This window comes from Ailuropoda melanoleuca, chromosome 5 (assembly GCF_002007445.2).
Source record: "Ailuropoda melanoleuca isolate Jingjing chromosome 5, ASM200744v2, whole genome shotgun sequence".
In the NCBI taxonomy this organism is placed as follows: Eukaryota; Metazoa; Chordata; class Mammalia; order Carnivora; family Ursidae; genus Ailuropoda; species Ailuropoda melanoleuca.
The window spans coordinates 382718-392835 of NC_048222.1; the positions used below are offsets into that span (position 1 = coordinate 382718).

The 10118-nt window shown below is 49.0% G+C and overlaps 2 non-coding genes across 2 annotated transcripts; both read left to right on the forward strand.

Annotated features, from left to right (window-relative positions):
- Nucleotides 1-854: 854 nt before the first annotated feature.
- On the forward strand, nucleotides 855-926 carry TRNAA-AGC. The gene has a single exon. It is a non-coding gene; the product is annotated as a tRNA-Ala (tRNA).
- Nucleotides 927-7988: 7062 nt separating this feature from the next.
- On the forward strand, nucleotides 7989-8060 carry TRNAA-AGC. The gene has a single exon. It is a non-coding gene; the product is annotated as a tRNA-Ala (tRNA).
- Nucleotides 8061-10118: the final 2058 nt, after the last annotated feature.

Here is a 10118-nt window from a genome sequence, read left to right on the forward strand (position 1 = left end):
GACCACAGGCTGGTTTCCGCGCCCAGACAGATACAGATGGGGACAGAGCTAGCGATGCCGGGGACGGAAAGCAGCCGTTCTTCAGATGCCGAGACTTAGGGACTTCGAGGGCAAGGAAAGCAATTCACAAAAAGATAGCAAGGGTCAATGCTTGCTAATACAGCTCTGCCCGGTGTGCAGAGAAGTCTGTCTTGGGTTCAAACCAGCTTGCCTGCGGGACAGCTCTCCTCCCGGGGCAGGCTCCCCGTCTGAATTCTTCGGTCAACTAAGCGGGCGATCAACAGTCCTTCCCGAGTCCGTTGGGGCTTGATGGCCTTCCCCTGGAAATAATCCGCATGCACAGCGGCGCACTGCGGCGCGGCCCACCCAGCACCGCTGTCCAGGGAGTCTGGAGCCCGCTGTGCGGTGAGCGGCCTTTGCAGACCCAGCCTCCCGCGACAACGCCCGCCTTCCGCGTCTTTGCAGTCGGGTCAGGCTCCGGCCGGAAGAGGGCGCTGCAGGGCCGCCGCGCCCGCGAGCGGCTCCTTCCCCGCGGTTCCCGGGTCCGCGCCGTCTGCGTCTCGCCGCGGCAGGTGCCCCTCGCGCGCAGTTCCCCTCCCATCTTGCTTGCCTTCGGCTCTCCGGCCCCCCTCCCCGCACGGAGGCCCCTCGCAGACCTCGCCCTGCGCCCGGCCGCGCGTCCCCGGCAGGTGGCGACGGAGTGAGGTCTGCGGACCAGACGGGGAGCCCGGCCGCAGGACAGTCTAGGACGGAGAGTCCTAGGGCTGACCTCTACGCGGCGAACCGCCGTTCGTCGCGGCGGCAACCGGTGGCGAGAAGCCATAGGAGAGTTTCCAAGCGCTTTCCAAGTGCAAGGGGGTGTAGCTCAGTGGTAGAGCGCGTGCTTAGCATGCACGAGGCCCCGGGTTCAATCCCCGGCACCTCCACTTTTGAGAATCCGTTTTTGCTTGCACTCCAGCCTGGCGGCCTCATCGTTTGTTAAACTGTGTCTGCCGCGCGCCTCTTTTCTCGTTCTTTCCTCCTCTTGCAGTTCTCTGAACTCACAGGAAAAGGAGAGCGCACGCGTCTCTGCTCCAGGCCCGGGGCGGCACCCCGGATGCCAGGTCTGCAGCACCTGTTTCTGCGGATTCCCCGAGCCCGACAGCACGCGCGGCACCGAATCAGCTAGCGCGGCACAGAAGTGCCAGATCGCAGTATGACCGAAGAGAAGACGCGCACAAAGGGGAAGGCGAGAAGAGAAGCAGGGCGCCGTGCCGGGAAGTTCCCCGCAGCTGCCCAGGCTCTCTCTTCTGCAGCCGTACCACCCTCCTCCGGGGACACGCGCCTTCCTTTCCGCGTCTGTCTCTCACCCCCTCCCTCTGCCGTTATACGTTCTGTGCATTTCTGTGACTCGCTGCTCCTGACTTTAATTACAGGAACTTTTAAAGCATAAAGCAAGCTTCGGGTCTGTTTAAAAATCCTTCTTATCTGACTGGAAGACGCACTTGCTTGGCTCATTTTGAAAGATACATTAAGGAGAGGAATCAGAAAGTAAAGACACAGCCCCCATGCCCTTTTCTTACCACTCCTGGCTCCATCCCGCACTTTGCAGGGCTTTTCACCTGCGTGTGTGAACAGCTTAACACACACTTCCAAGCTTCAAACACACCCCTGGCAAAGAGCCAGTCCAGGGCCAGCTGTGGGGCCTGGGAGCATGCGTGCCAACGGCATGGGCCGCCCTCAGAAGGACGGCCTCAGAGAAGAGGCCTGGGTACGCCCTGGAAGAAGGGACGATAGGGCTGTTTGGGCGGAGAATTCCAGGGGCCCGGGTAAATGGAGTGTGGACTCCATATGCAGAGGAGGAAACATGGCCCGGGGAGGCCTCAGGGCATACCGCCTGTTGCCCCAGGGTAAGCACGATAGGGAGTGCATGCTCCACAGTTTAAGGGGGTATTTGTTTACATGAGAGCCTTGCCCAGGAGATGAAGCCCAAAGACACAGCCCTGGGTACCTTCTGCCAGGTTACTGCAGAGAGGGCAGTCACGCAGGCCTAGGAGAGGGTAAGGAGTATGAGGAAAGTGTAGTAAATTGGGGGGGGGGGGAACTCAGCAAGTTTTGTTTTTAGGGGTCTTCTTGGCATCCCTTTGTCTTTGGAAGTAAGGATGCTCCTTTCCATCATAGGGAGGGTGTCTCTCACAGGTCCCCTCTGAGGACCTGTTTCAGGGAAGAAGGGCCATAGGGGAGCTCAGAGGGACCTTCTTGCTTTTGCTGTTTTCTCAGAGTCCTTCAGCTTAAAATATTTAATACGCCCAAGTGCCATACTTGGAGCATGTGCTGAACTCCCTCAGCGACAGGGTAGAATGTGTCAGAGGAAGAAGTCAATCTGAACTTTACAGGGTCCTCTCACAGTGCTGTATGCGAAGGGTTTGCGAGGCCTTTGCAGCGTAGGTCCCGTTATCTTAGGATTCTTCCATCGATTGCACACGGAGGCCAGTAGACGGAGGGGCTCTGATGCGATTACACACGGAGGCCAGTAGACGGAGGGGCTCTGATGCCTGCATAAGCAGATTAAAACGAAGCCCATCTGTGCTTCAAGGTTTGGAAACAGAAACAATAAGGACAACCGATCACAGCCACCGGGGCGTTCTAGCCAACCAAATAACTGCCTTCTTTGCTTCTGGGGCTTCTCCGTGTCCAGTCTGTCCCCCCACCTTGTTGGGGGGTGGGGGTGGGAAGGCCAGTGTGCCACTGGCTGACCCGAATCCGTTTTTGCTCAAATAAACTCTTAAACATTTTAACATGCCTCAGTTTCTCTTAAAATAGGACTAAAGGTAGAATTTTTGGATAAAGACCGCTCTTCTGAGAAGCTGAAAATGTTTTATTTGAATGGCTTTCTCAGTTTCTGTATGTTTCTCTCTTGTATGTTTTAACGGGAGAATCTTAAGAATTGCACCACAGCTTTAGTTTAGTTTTGATTTTGGGGGGGGGGGGTTATGATAAGTAGAGATAGAAAAGATTCAGCCACCGAAAGAGCGCGTGGGCAAACTTTTCCTAACAACAACTGAAAGGTCTGGAGGAAGCTGTCCTTGTCCTCACCAGGGCTTTCTCAGTAAGACCCTTCAAAGTTCCGCAGAATGGTGTAGGCGCCATCTGACGGCCGTCGTGGGCACATCACAGTCATGCGCTGTGGATGAGTTGAGAGGGCCAGTAGTAACTCTCTGCGATGGTAGATTGTTGTTTTTGATTATGTCCTTCGCGAATCTCAAAGTCACATGGAGAAACTGTTTTACATACCTAGAGCAGGTGTCTAGGGAATTTTCTCTAGCTTCCAACGGTCTCACTTTAGAATAGGCTTCAAGATCCACAACTGAACTTTTTCAGAGGTTGATTTTCCTCTAATAAATCGTTAACATTTTCCAATTTTTTTAAGTAGGCTCCATGCCCAGCATGGACCCCAGCACCGGGCTTGAACTCATGACCCTGAGTTCAAGGCCTGAGCTGAGATCAATAGTCTCAGCAATGAATCACCCAGGTGCCCCTCCAATTTTTAACTGAGTTTCCCAAGACAGTTAAAAATCTGTTTCCATTGTGGTGAGTACAGCGTAATGTGTACAGAACCTCTTGTCCACCTGAAACTAAGGTAACACTATGTGTCAGCTATGTCAATTCAAGAAAATCTCCATGACCCCATATCACAGCATTTCAGCATCACAGTCTCACGTACTCTCAACGTAGATGTTAACCCTTAACTTCTAGCAGGTTCTCCTGCTCACATTAGAACTATTAGTCCCACCATCTGAGTAGATGTTGGCAAAGGGGTAGGTAGGGTCCTTTACTGAATTTAAAGAAGTACACCTTGAATTTTTAAAGATATGAACCACTGCCACATCACAGCTGTTCACGGGGACTATCAGTCAGCACGTGGCAGTCGGGAGATAGTCCCCCTTTGTCTGATGAAGAGATCAATGAGGCTCATTAGTACACTCGTGTTAGCAGATAACTCTGGTCACCTCCATCTCCTTCACCAGCTTGTAAATACACTCATGTCTGACCTCACTAGACCTTTTGCCCCTGAAAAGCTTGGCAGTGGGCACAGGCGACAGCCCGTTCTGGCATGAATCCTAACAGGATTCTATTTTAGAACTTCCATTTTATATAGTCTTGCTCATACAATGCATGTCTTTTCACAGCTCACAAAAACTGGTGAACCAGAAGACTCTTCTCTGTGTCGCTGTTTCCCACCTCCCCCCTCTGAACTGTGTTTAACGGGTGCTAGGCTTCCCTTCGGCAGAACCATGACGCACACCATCTATGCAGACTACGGACGCAGCAAGTGCTACAGCCCCGAGGACAGCTGCTGAAGGCGGCGAGCGCACCGACCTAGACACACAGTCAGCTCCAGGTGAAGATGACCGCTTTGGTCTCTGGGACAATGAAGGGAGAGGAACCTAGGGTTTGGGTGCTGTGTATGGTGTTTTTTTTCAGATTTTTAAAAAAATTTATTTAAAAAATTCTTTATTTAAATTCAGTTTAGTTAACATATAGTGTATTATTAGTTTCAGGGGTAGAGTTTAGTGATTCATCAGTTGCATATAACACCCAGTGCTCATCACATCAAGTGCCCTCCTTAACGCCCATCATCCAGCTACCCATCCCCCACCTACCCCCCCAAGCAACCCTCAATTTGTTTCCCAGAGTTCAGTGTCTCTTATGGTTTCTCTCCCTCTCTGTTTTCATCTTATTTTATTTTTCCTTCCCTTCCCCTATGATCCTCTGTTTTGTTTCTTAAATTCCACATATGAGTGAGATCATAAGGTATTTGTCTTTCTCTGATTGACTTATTTCACTTTAGGATAATACCCTACAGTTCCAACCACGTCATTGCAAATGGTGAGATTTCATTCTTTTTGATGGCTGAGTAATATTCCAGTGTGTGTGTGTGTGTGTGTGTGTGTGTGTGTGTGTGTGTGTGTGTACACCACATCCAGTCATCCGTCGATGGACGTCTGGGCTCTTTCCATAGTTTGGCTATTGCTGCTATAACACTGGGGTACATGTGACTCTTCAAATTACTGTATTTGTATTATTTTTTTCAGGAATCTATCCCCAAAATGGGACTCAAACTCATGACCCTGAGGTTGAGTCACCAGCCCTACTGACTGAACGCAGTGAATTAAAGCAGCTTCTCCTCTACTTTGAGCCGTGCTTCAGGCCACTGGGCTAAAGAGGGTCAGGTAGGTTTTAAATCAGAATCTCCTTTTAGTGGTTTACCAGAAAATAGAAAGACAACAAAGCTTTCGCCATAGAACCAAGTAAAGTATGTAGAATCAATGATTGGCTCTTGCTTAGTCAGATTATTTCCAACTCATTCCCGATTTTCAGTAGAGGCCCAGAGACATGGAGTCTCACACCCAGACAAACAGGCGCTTGGAGTTCTGTCCTCTGTATCATCAAAGTCTCTTATCTATACTGTATCATTATTCTGTTTCTCATAACCCCACAGATTCGATGTGAAGTGGAGTGGGGGGCTGTTTCAGAATACATGAGGACTAGGACACCAAAAACATGGGACAAAAAATATCATGCTGAGAAGTGTCCATCAATTCCTCTTTTATTGAGTGATTTTCAATGCCTATTTTATTGAGTGATTTTAGCATATTTGTGTCCGTTTATCAGGGCTACTCTCACAAATTACCACAAACTGGGTGACTTGAAACAATACGGATTTATTCTCTCAGAGTTCTCCAGGCCAGAAGTCCAAAATCAAGGTGTCCGCAGGGCTCTGCTCCCGCTGAGTCTCTAGGGAGGCCTCCTTTGCCTCCTCTAGTTTCGGGAGGCACCTGGCAGTCCTCCACTTCCCGTCTCCGCCAGCATCGCGGGATGGCCTCCTTCCCGCAGCGCGTCTCTGGGTCTGCATGTTTCCCTCGTCTTATAAGGACATCAGTCAGTGGCTTTAGGGCTCACCACATTTCAATACGATCTCCTTCTAACTCACTGCATTTACAAAGACCCTATTTCTAATTAAGGTCACAAATAAGGTCACCCTATTTCTAAAGGTCACATTTTCAGGTTCCAAGTGGATGTGAATTTTTGGAGGACACTATCCAACCCACTACAATATTAAATATATGTTGTCTTTTGTCACACGCTTTTTCTGAATCTATAGAGATAACCATGTATGTTTTTTCTCCTTTCCTCTCTCAACATGATGGTCAATGTTCTATATTAATGTTGTTAAAGATAAGCCAGAGCTGGATAGGAGCTAAGCAGGAAAAACAGATTTTGTTCAGGAATATTGTAATAGGGGGAAGAGGCCTCAGAATAGAACTGGGACCAATTCCAAATACAGTATTTGGCAAGGGGGAATTTATAGCCAAGAGTGGAGTGGGGGTCCACTGGTGGATAGAAAATTACTAAGAGGAGACATCAGGGGGATGGGTGGATTCTGGCTAAATGGACCTAACAGGATCCTTGTTGGAAGCAGGCCAAGGTGATCTTACATCACCTGGGGGAGGACGGAGGAACCCAGTTAGAAATTGGGGGTCATCAGATGTGGAGGACGGGTGACTCTAGCTGACCCAAGGAAGGATTCTTGCTGAAACTGAACCATGCAGAGAAGAAATGAAGTCCACAGGTCCAGACCCAGTTGGAAAGGAGTGCAGGGGACGCTGAGTAGAGTTCAGTGGAGAAGAGAATCTTTGTCGATGTCTTTCTCAATAATGAGTGATCTCCGCATTTCTGGAATAACCCCCAGTTGGACATCTGTATTATGTGAAATAGGCCTGTAGTTTTAATTTTTGGTGCAAACTGAGAAAGTTTGTGGTAAATGTTATACTCACTTTATGTAATGAATAGAAAGTTTTTCTTCTTTTTCTTTGCTTTGAATAATTTAAGGAGCATCATGATTTTCTGATATTTAACAGTTTGGTAGAATTTGCTTGTGAAAGTATTTTCCTGATACTCTTTTGGGGGTGTGCCTATTCAACGATTTTCTCTTTTTTTCTAAAGAAATGGTCTGTTTAATCCTGTCTCTACAAGGATTAATTTGGATAAGCTGTATTCACAAATCCACTTCATCTGAGTTTTCAAATCATTTGCTGAGTTGTGCTATGATGTTTCTTTTAATTTTTAAAAAAAGCTCTTTTGTTTTGATGGTTGTTTTCTCCAGTCAGTTCAATTTTATGTATTTGCACTTATTTTCTTTTTTCCTAGTTAGGTTAGCTAGAGGTCTATTTTGTTGCCTTTTCAAACGTCTAGCTTCTTTGTTTATTCCACTTTTTAAAAACTCATTGTTTTCTGCGTTTGCCTCGAGCAGCCCTTCCTTCTTTTAGTTTACTTTGGTTCCTCTGGTTTATTTTGTTGCTCGTTTTCTAACGTCCTAGCTGGGTATTTGGTTCTCTTACTTCTCACTGTCTAGTTGGAGAAGCACTGGGGACCCGCGTTGCGTTAGTGCATCTTTCGCCTAAGTGAGCGGCATGCCCCGTGCGGCTGCGCTGGGCCGGATTCGCGCGGCTGCAGCTAGGGGCGCGGTGCGGGCGAGCACCACGCGGCGGCCCAGGCGGCGCAGGTGTGGACGGCAGGTGCACCGCCCCCGCCGCCTCGCGGGAGCCGAGCCTGGCCCGGGGCGGTGTCCGCTCGCCCTCCGCCCGGTGCACCTGTCCTCCTCGGTCGCCCTCTGCTCTGGAGCCCAGGCAGTGCCCACGCATTATTTCTGTGTCCCCACGTTATGCCTGGTGGCTTTCTGGCAGCCTGGAGAGCGGGGAAAGGAGAGAAAGGAGAGCAAGGAGACTCGAGAGAAGACTTGGTCCCGGGCTCCGCTGGCGGCGCGGACAGATCCGGGATACTTACGGGCCTCCGGTCCAGAACGTGGTTTCTCTTCTTTCAGCGACAGGGATTCAGGTCCTGGATCCGAGACTGGGGACCCTGGGCCCAGGGCTGCTTCTGCGGAAACCGGCTCCAAAGCGCCTGCGCTCCCCTTTAATAGACTTCAGGCCACAGCGCTTTCCCGCGGGGGTGTAGCTCAGTGGTAGAGCGCGTGCTTAGCATGCACGAGGCCCCGGGTTCAATCCCCGGCACCTCCACTTTTGCTGCCGGTCTTCCTTGCACTTTTGCTCCCTTCTCTGCCGTTGGTATCCGTGCTGCCACGTCTGCGATCCCCGCGGCTCGGCCAGGAGCGGCGCAGGCGAGCGGGGACAGGTGGCCGGGAAGACGGGCGCGGCAGCTTGGGCTCCGGCACGGCGGGGGCTGTCGCCTCGGTTCTTTTTGCAGTATTATTAACAGAGCAGGAAAGGAAACGTGAGGACGGAGACGCTGAAGGAGAGAAAAACTCGGGCTCGCAGACCATTTCCTAGCTCCTCTGCTTCCTGGTCGCGGTGGCCCCCGCCACCCTGCGGACGCGCGCGAGTCCGCTGCCATCGGCGCACCGTCTGCTCAACATCCCAACAGCCAAACACTCATGTCCAGCTTGGTTCTGACTTTGCTCCTACCCGAGAGCTGCAATTCACTGCATGGCTTAGGGGATTTCCAGAGGAAATCTTTCCCGAGGCGGACGCGCCCTCTCTCCGTGTGGTCCTCGGACCAGGAACGGGCGGCACGTGAGAGCTGGCTGGAAACGCGGGATGTCAGCTCCACCCCAGGCCTTCTGAACTAGAACCTGATCCCTAAGAGACGCCTTTGCACATTAACCTTTCAGAAGCACGGGTTTGGGTCCTGGGACGTGGCTCAGGAGGATATATCTTATAAATATATGCCTGTATTTTAATTTTTTCCAATTTCCTATTCCAATGTAGGAAAATAATTGCAAAATTGTCCTATTGTTGGACCATTTTTGTGTTCTATTAATTGACCTTGTTCTCTCCCCTGGTAATATAGTATTTATTAATATTTTTGAATCAACATACATAATTGAATTTGATGCGAAGTTCCTTTTTATTTTTCATAAAAATTTGCAAGTTTTGCAATCAAAACTGTACTAACTTCCAATGTGAACTGGGAAGTTTGTATCTTTGTTTCTGCTCAGCAACTTTTTAAGTAGGATACTATTTTGTAATCACTTCCATACTCAGCTGCCTCTTCCTCATCAAATCTTTAGGAACTTTGGTATTAGCCCACTTTCGTGTACTAAGCCCTGGGATAGGTGGTGAAGATCTAAAAGCCTTAGCAACCACAGTGGAAGTGTGGGCTGAAGGATTGTGCAGCCATTGGGAAAATCCTGGTTCCCGGAACAAAGACCATGTCAGAACACCTCTTCCCTGTGAAGTGATCAGGGAATTTTCAAAGGAGGAAATAAGTTCCAAGGGAAATTCTTTCCCCAGTTCAGATGTCCTGGCTTTGGGATTTACTTCTCCGTAAAAGATTCAGAACTAGTGCAGGAGACAGACTTTAATGGGAGCAATAGTTCACTCTCTGTTCTGCTGACATATTTTCTTTCCCTTTTATTGTTTTCAAGGTGTAATTTCACAATATCTTTCTGCCACGTATACCTTCCATGCCAGGAGAAATTATTCACATGCCCCAACTATGGGAATTCATCAAGTTGCAAAAAGAAAAAAGACAAAATATAAGAAAGAATATCATGAATTGTCACCATCGTTTTTCTGGATTATATTAGGGCTTGGGCCCAAATAGAAAAAAAAATTTTTTTTCCCCTTCCTTCCAAGCATAGACTTCTCCATGGAAATCCACCTCTAATTCAAAAGGGAAGAGGAGATAGTGAAAAAGCCAAGAGCTTAGTATGAGAAAGCTATAGGAAATATCGATGGAAATTTTTTAAATTACATGCCAATAAAACAAATAATATATGCTGACTGAGGTACTTCTTTGAGAGCAAGTTGTGTCTAACTTTGACTCAGGATAAGAGTGACTCATTTTAAAGTATACCATAGATGAATTCTGGAAATTCAACCATGTTTTACTTGGGTGTTCTATCTTTCAACAAGCTTATCTTTTGTTTAGGTTTCTCGGGGAGAAATTAAAGATTAAGAAACTCTTAGAGGAAAAGAGATGTGGCCATGTGTGGGACCCTCTGTGAACGTGAGCAAGGACGCAGCGGGGCAGGACCACGGGCTGCACAGGAAGGTGAGAGCAGACATGATCCCTCAGGCCATGCAGTCACTCAAACTCTAAAGGCAGTGCTTTAT